Here is a 7,809-nt window from a genome sequence, read left to right on the forward strand (position 1 = left end):
TCAGGCGAGTTAAAAGACTTTCTCGCTTACGTGCGAGCATAGGCAAGGTAAAATACTTCTCGTCTCGAACGAGTTCAGGTATAGCGAAGAGGATGGAAGAAACTTGAAAGGTGGCTAAGGTAGGTTCGAGGAGAACGCCTAGCCAGCCGGTCTTTTGCTTTGAAGTCCAGGAAGGCAAGGGGAGATTCCAAAGGGCGTTTCTACCCTAGATAAAGAAACGATTGCCAAAGCAGGAAGCTAGAAAAAGCTGATGTCACCAAGGGGTCTTGGCGATCGGGAAAAGTTCAAACGACGGCGAGAAGGTTGAAAGACTTGTCTGATAAAGCAGGTCGAGTGGAACGTCGTTCGAGCCAATGATTAAGTTACAGTTCGTTGCTTGAAGGGTATTTCTGTAACGAGGTTAGTTGCCTTAAGGGTACAAGTTGCTTAAGGTGATTTTTGCTTAAGTTTGAATTGGCTCGAGGCGGTTACGTCAAAGGTCGCGTTTGCAAAATCGCTAAGTTAAATCCGACAAAGGTAAGCATACAGAGAAGGCTAAAGCGCTTAAAAGAAGTCAAGTGAGAGAATATCCGAGTTCAGTGATTGAAATAAATATCTGTTCAAAACACATATGCAAAAGTTTTTACAAGGCAAGTACAAGTGAATTTATAAAGAAGCAGATGGGGTGGAGTTGGTTGAGTCTTCGGCAGGAACGACCTTTCCATCCACTACTTCGTTGTTTAACGACACCATGCTAAGGTCGAGATCAGGGAATAGGCATGCGAATTGCTCCCGAGCGGCTTCGAATCCAGCAGTCAGAATCTGAGCAGAATTTAGCTTAAGTTCTTCAAACTGCCCTTGAAGTCCCTCAACCTGTTCCTTGAGCTCCTTGTTCTGCTGCCCCTGCTCTTCAACCTGTTTTTGGAGTTGTTTGTTGGTCTCTTGAGCATGAAGAAGGTCGTCAGTAACCTTCTTGGATTCTGTTTGAGCTTGGGCCAACTCGGCAGCCATCTTCCCTTTCTCCTTGTTTGCCTCGGCGAGATCAGCCATGGCGTCGTCCCTCGCTTTTTCAACTTGCCCAAGTAGCTTCTCGCGGTCAACGACCTCTGCTCCAGCTTTTGCACCCTGGCGGCGTCAGCTTGAATGTGAGCCTCCAGGTCGCTCGCCTTGGTGCGCAGAGGCACGATCTTGCTTTCTAGTTCAACTTTCTCTTGGGCAAGTTCGTGGACTTTGCGGCGAAGGTCGGCAGCTTCCTTGCGCGCCAGCCTAAGCTCGGTACTTAGGGCATCCTCTACTCGGGAGTGTTCCATTTCCGCGAGCGTTAGGCTGAATGACACCTTCTCCACCTCAACCTTCATAGTGCTATGTTCAGTCTTGAGGTGGTAGAGGTCGTCTTGAAGCCTCCTGGTGGAGCTCTCCACAGCCCTTGTTATGATTGATGGGATATCCTCTGCTATGGTTTTGAGTTTGGCAGTCAGAGGTTCCCACATCCTTGTAACTTCAAGGGAAAGGTTTGAAGCTTGGAGAGGCTCCAAGGGGGCTTGTTGAGGGTTCTCGCCGCCACCTTCCTTAGCAGGATTTTCAATGTTTGCTTCCTGGCGTGGCGACGCAACCGGGGATTCGGTAATTAGAATTGGAGAGGTGTGAGCAACCTCATCCCCGGTTGGAACGTTCTCTGCAGCGGAAGCGTTTGAAGGGGGGCCCCCTCCAGCTGAGATGTGAGGCGTAGAGGCACTTGGGGGGTCCTCCAGAAAGTTTGGCTCTTGAGCCTCAGCTGCTGGTGGCGCAGTGGCCAGCGGAGTTGCTTGGACTGGTGGTGAAGGGGCTGGTGGTGTTGGCGATGAGGGAGGAGGAGCAGGTGTTGATGGTGGTGTTGAAGCTGGAAGAGGGGGTGGGGCAGGTGGTGAAGGTGGTGCCACCCTTTTCCTCTTTGTAACGAGGCCATCCTCAGTGACCTTGTCGTCCTCTTCCTCCTCCTCTTGGACGACTTGGGGGGCTTTTCGTTTTGGCCTCTTAAGGACCAGTTTCTTTCGCTGGGTGGGTTCCTTGGGCGGTGATCGCCCATGAACGATAGCCTTCTCGACCGCCGAGTTGGGAACCGTCTGAGAACCGGTCGCCAACCCGTGGTTTCGGGCGAGCGCCTTCAAGTCGGCGAGCATGTTTTTACCCAGCATATTATCTGCATGAAACGAAAATGCATGGGTTAGCTCAGAGAAGAAAAAGATAAGTGCATGAGGCAATGAAACAGCAAAACAGGTATATGCAGAAAAGGCAAAACCAAAGTCTTGCGCGTATCGCACAAGACGCCCAGAAACAGTGTCAGAAGCAATATCAAAACAAGAGTGTAGCGCCCTAACCTATTTGGAATTCTAGCTGGTCCTCGAAGAATTCAAAGGAGATCAGGGTGGGGGTCAGGAATGTTATGTTGGCATCCGACACCCTCTTCCAGAATAAGCAGAGGTCTCGGTCCAAATCTCCCATGCTGTCAGGACTTCTGGGCCTCCTGAAGCAGCTCTTGGACTCCTTTTTCCCCTTGTCCACCCAGTACAAGGGGAAACCGTCGAGGAGGGAAGTGTCTTCATCGTTTGCGCGAACCTGGATGAACTTCCCCTTCCAATCTTTGTATGATTGCTGGAAGATGGTAAAAATGGATCTCCCAGCAATGGCATTCAGGCTGACCCACAGGCGGTCTCCTGGGTGCTTGGCCTCAAAAAGAAACAGAAATACGTCCACCGACGCAGGCAGCCCCAGGTGGTCGCACGTTATTTGAGAGGCTCGAACAAACGCCCAGCTGTTGGGGTGAAGCTGGGCGGCAGCAATGTTGAGCTCGGTCAAGAGTTCCCTCTCGAATCGGGTGAGGGGAAATCTGAGTTTGACTTTCTTGAAGAAAGTTGTGTAAACGAAGCAAAAGGGCCCGTCGGCACTCACTTTGTCATCAGCGCACACTGGCAAAGCGGCGGGGCAAGGCAGCACCATCATCCTCTCGTCGTGCTCCTTGTGAAACGATTGATAGGCCTCGTCCCCCTTTGTCAACCGCAGAACTGCTCCCGCAGTGTTCACCGACGAGGTCTACTTTAGAAGGGTTGGGGTGGCCCAAGGATATAGTAGCTTGAAGTCTGGCAGAGGCACGGGGGCTCCTCCAGCGTTTGGTCGAGTCGCCTGGGCCAGAGCAGTTTGGGAAGATGCAGGCCTCTCAGCCTGCGAAGAGGAAGCGCCACGAACTTGGGTTGGGTCGTGCGCTTGTGAAGAAGGGTTTCATGCTGATGGAGGGGGGTTCGGGGTGATCTTTGTGCGAGTCATGATAGCAATTGCAAAGGTAGAAGAAAGGAAAAACAATCAGGGGGTTACAGAGGCTGACTCGGTCATGGAAGGAAGGTGAAACGACGAACGAATGTGAGTTCGTTGCGACGATCAACAAAGCCCTAAGTTACGCAGAAGAGAAATGGAGAAACGACCCACAGCGTATGCACCAGGCAGTTACAGGATGATGCAAATCGGTGAAAATGCAAGAAAACCCAGCAGATGAAGGAAAGTAATTACCTTTCGGTGATCAGGAAGACGAGGAAGGAAGATGGTGATCTGGAACTTTGAAGAGCGTCGAGAGTTTCGCAGATGGAAGTTAGAGCGTTTTGCAAGCAAGAAGAGAGTGATGGAACAGTGGAACGTAATGGGTTTAAGGGTTTTCGAAATGTTTTTGGGAAGCGCTAACGGCAGATGAAGATAGCCGTTGATGAAAGCCACGTGTCGAACGATGCGCGAAGGGTTTGGTGGAGCGTCAGAGCAGCAGAAAGTACTATCGCTTGGAATTCTGCGTTAATGCCACGTAGACCGGTGTTAACGAAGGCTTTTTCAGTCTTTTCGCTAGACAAGTCTTCGCTTAAAGACTGGGGGGCTTGTGTACCACCCTGGTGGTCGGGTATGATGACGTGGCACCCTGCTACAGTATAGGCGTGTTGACAAGGCGCCAGGTTGGCAGTTAGGAAGGAAGTCGGGAGGCACGTGTAGTCGCCGATTGTTAAGTGGGCGTGTTTCGATCTCCAGCTTATCAGAATAGGCGATCGCCAGGCTGAGGATGAAGTCGCCAGATGCAGACTCAGGCGACCAAGCAGTCGGAGATCGCCAGAACCAGCACATCGCCGAAGATGAAGGAGAAGCAGATTATGAAGGCGGCCGGCGAGACCACAGGGAAGGTGTATGAAGGCCCTAACTCGCCAGTTTCAGTAAAGATTGCACTCTTAAGTTTGCTATGCACTGGGCAGTACCATGCATACGTAACTTAGTCAAAATGAGAGTAGAAGCAGCGCCAAGTCAGGGAGCCTCCAGATGATGGCACGTGTGCAGTTGGATACGAGCCACATGTCCAAATCTGTAACTGCCAGGAGAGAGAAAATCACCAGGTATATAAGAGCTCTTAACGGACTTTCTGAGGTACGCACGTTCAGTTCATACACTTTACGCTTGCGAGAGACAGAGCTGTTGTGAGAGAGAGTTTTTGCACGGTTCTAGCTCTTAGTATTTGGTGATACCGTCACTGACTTGAGCGTCGGAGTGCGATCGGCCGCAGCGGCGCCGTGTCGTTTCTTTGCAGGTTCTTGAAGTAGATCCAGAGGAGGAACGAAGGTGATAAGCGGTGCGCACGTCGATCCTTTGACGAGGCATTCTCCAGCGCTCCGGTCAACAGGCAGGATCAGATACGACCCATGAGAGGGCCACGCCCAGGGGAGAACCACGTGCATTGATGGCATTCTCATGGAGCTCTTCTTGGATGTTGATGAATATGGTGCGGAAGCTAATGGTGAAAGTGGCAAGGACCTCCTAGGAGTTGTGGTGTCCTTGAAGGTGCATGTATTGTATGGAAAGAGGGAGGTTCGGCCAGCCCCCTTGGTAGATGGTGAAGAGAAGATTAGGTCCTAGAAACTAGGCAAAGGCAATGTATGGCACAATATGGGCAACATAACATTACTCTCATTAATCTTGAAAATACAAGTTATGGGCTTCTCCTTTTATAGGCTAAGGAGGCCGTAAATGCTAAGCTAAGTGAAGATGAAATGCAAGCAAAATGAAATGGAAATGTGGAGGCACATGGCACATGGAGCACATGGTCGTTCCTAGTGGAGAATCTTCTAGAAAACGTGAGCTAGCTAGGTTAAAAACAAAAGGAGACAAGTTTATGCTTTCTAACACTACACTAACTACTAAGCCACCCCTAATGGGCCTCCATGTAGCATATACAAGTTCTTCTCCCTCCCATCCGTTGCTTGACCCAATTGTGCGTGGAGATGTGTGGCCATGGACCTAGTGATAGGTCCTAGACGGTCTAGGCTTCCTCCTAGACGCTCCTTTTGTAGCCGCCCCTCATCTTGTGCTAGACGCTCCATACTTGAGTCTAGACGCTCCCCACATGGCTCTAGATGGTCTAGGCTTGGATCTTGTCTTCCATGGTGTGGTGAGCTTGGCCCTCCTCCATCATGCATGGTGCGAGAGAAAGGTAGATACACTCCCAGGGCGAGTGACTAGAGGTTGGGGCGCATGAGTTGGCACCCAGAAAGTCACCCCTTGCGCAGATGCACTCCAAGAAGGAGGACTTACACGATGGATTATCCCTAAGTTGGGTTACGATGCTGTAAGGCCCTCCATGAAGATTAGCGATCAAGTCAGAAGAACACATAGCAGAGAGCATTGAAACATCAAGGTATATCAATTTCCCTGAAAGTTTGCTAAGGTACGCATTAATTTAGTTTACGTTTTGAACGCTTTAAAGCACTTTAAATGCTTTAAACGTTTTAAACGCGTTGAACGTTTTTATACGCTTTAAATGCGCTTTAAGACGCTTTAAATGCTGGAGGTGTTTAAAAGGGGCTTTAGACGTTCGAGACAAGGATCCGAGTTTTGACCTAATTCTCGCAGTTTTACACAGAGAAACCCTAGTTGTCTGGTTGGCGCATCCACTGTACGCACAGGCAGTTAGGGCAGAAAACACTAGTTGTTCAGTTACCCAGTTTTTGGACCACCTTCAGAACATCCAGTCACGGTGTTTCGATACGGAGGTGCGTCCCTTTGATGTTTCTCGCTAGCTGACTTGATCGTCGGAGTGCAAACGGCAGCGAGGGCGCCCCTTTGTCCACTTCTTTTCAGGTACTCACAGACGGAGCAGAACGAAGGTGCCCTAGCTCGCGAGGACAAGCCATGCACAAAGATGCATCCGGTCAACCGGCGAGAACAGTTTTAATTTTTTGCTGTTGATATAAACAACCGATTGTTTTTCTGGTGCTGTGCTTTTTGCTTTGTGTTTTGAAAAACTGAATTCTTTATCAATATATTCTCAAAGCAATTTCATTCAAGGCTTAAAAGTTTTCGAAAAACATCTTTAAACCATTCACCCCCCCTCTAGTTTAAAGCCATACATTCTAACACTCTAATCATATCTTGCATTTAACCTAACTCAGGTTCATGCGATCACACTCTTATGTTTCCAGTGACAAGAATCGATTTGATTGCCTAAAATATCTATAAAGAGAACTCTCTCCTCCAAATCATGTGGACCATGAAAGGAAAACTTCATCCCCAAGTTATAGTCCATGAAAGGAAACCTACATCCTCAAATTAAACTCAAGGAAGTTACTCACTATGTAAGGATATAATACAAATCAATGCAAAATTGACTACACATGAACTTGAAAGATGAAATGAAAGTAGTGAAACAAAACAAATAATAAAAAATTAAAACTAACCTAACCAATACAAAATTCAATCAAATTGAACCACAAAAAAAAACCCTAAATTACATAGATGAAAGAGCTAGCGAGCTAGATAGATGAGGGATAGACAAAAATGTACCTGAAGTGAGTGAGAATGTCTAGTGTTTTCCATGTGATAAATGAGGAATAATGTGAGGTGAAAAGGTGCAAATGTTTTTAGTCACGAGAGGGAAGAAGAAACACTTTTCTCGCGAAATTGATTTTTGTTTATATTTTATTCCAGTCTTTTTAACCCAAAAGGCCACACCTAGATACTTATGGCGTAAATTATCAATGTTTTTATAGTCTTAGTTTAAAGTATAAACGCTTTTATAGTCGTGGCTTAAAGTATCAACGCTTTTATAATCATGGTTTCTTATAGTCTTTAAGCCACACCAATAAAGTTGTGGCTTTTACTATGTTTAGATAACATTTTTATACTCGTGGTCTATTTTAGTGTTGCCTAGAGTAAAAATTGTTGTAGTGAAAAAAAAGCCACATGAAGCAATATATGGAAGAAAATGTCAATCTTCTTTGATCTTCCATATTGGAGGGTGCTTGATGTGATACATTGTATAAATGTCATGCATGTAAAGAAAAATTAGTTTAATATTATTATCAGAACACTCCTTAATATTAAAGGAAAGACAAAAGATGGTGGCAATGCTTGTTTTGACATGGTTGTAATGGGTATAAAAGAACAATTAGCTTCATAGTCTCATGGTAAGTGCAGAAACTTGCCTCCAGCATGTCATACATTGTTTAAACAAGAGAAAAGAGGTTTCTATGAGTTTTTACAAGGTGTGAAGGTTCCACTAGGTTACTCTTCTAATTTTAAGAGACTTGTATTCGTGAAAGATATGAAATTAATTGGCTTAAAGTCTTATGATTGTCATATTTTGATGCAACAACTATTACCTGTAGTTGGATAGCAATGATGAATAAATCAATTATTTAAAATAAGATTCATCTAAATGGGTTTACTCGGGCCTTTAACTATTATTTATGTGTTTTCAGAGTAGACGATCTGCTACAAAGATATATTATCTCAAAAACAAATTTAGAAGCAAATAATATGCAAATCTGCATAGAT

This window comes from Phaseolus vulgaris, chromosome 1 (assembly GCF_000499845.2).
Source record: "Phaseolus vulgaris cultivar G19833 chromosome 1, P. vulgaris v2.0, whole genome shotgun sequence".
Lineage (NCBI taxonomy): Eukaryota > Viridiplantae > Streptophyta > Magnoliopsida > Fabales > Fabaceae > Phaseolus > Phaseolus vulgaris.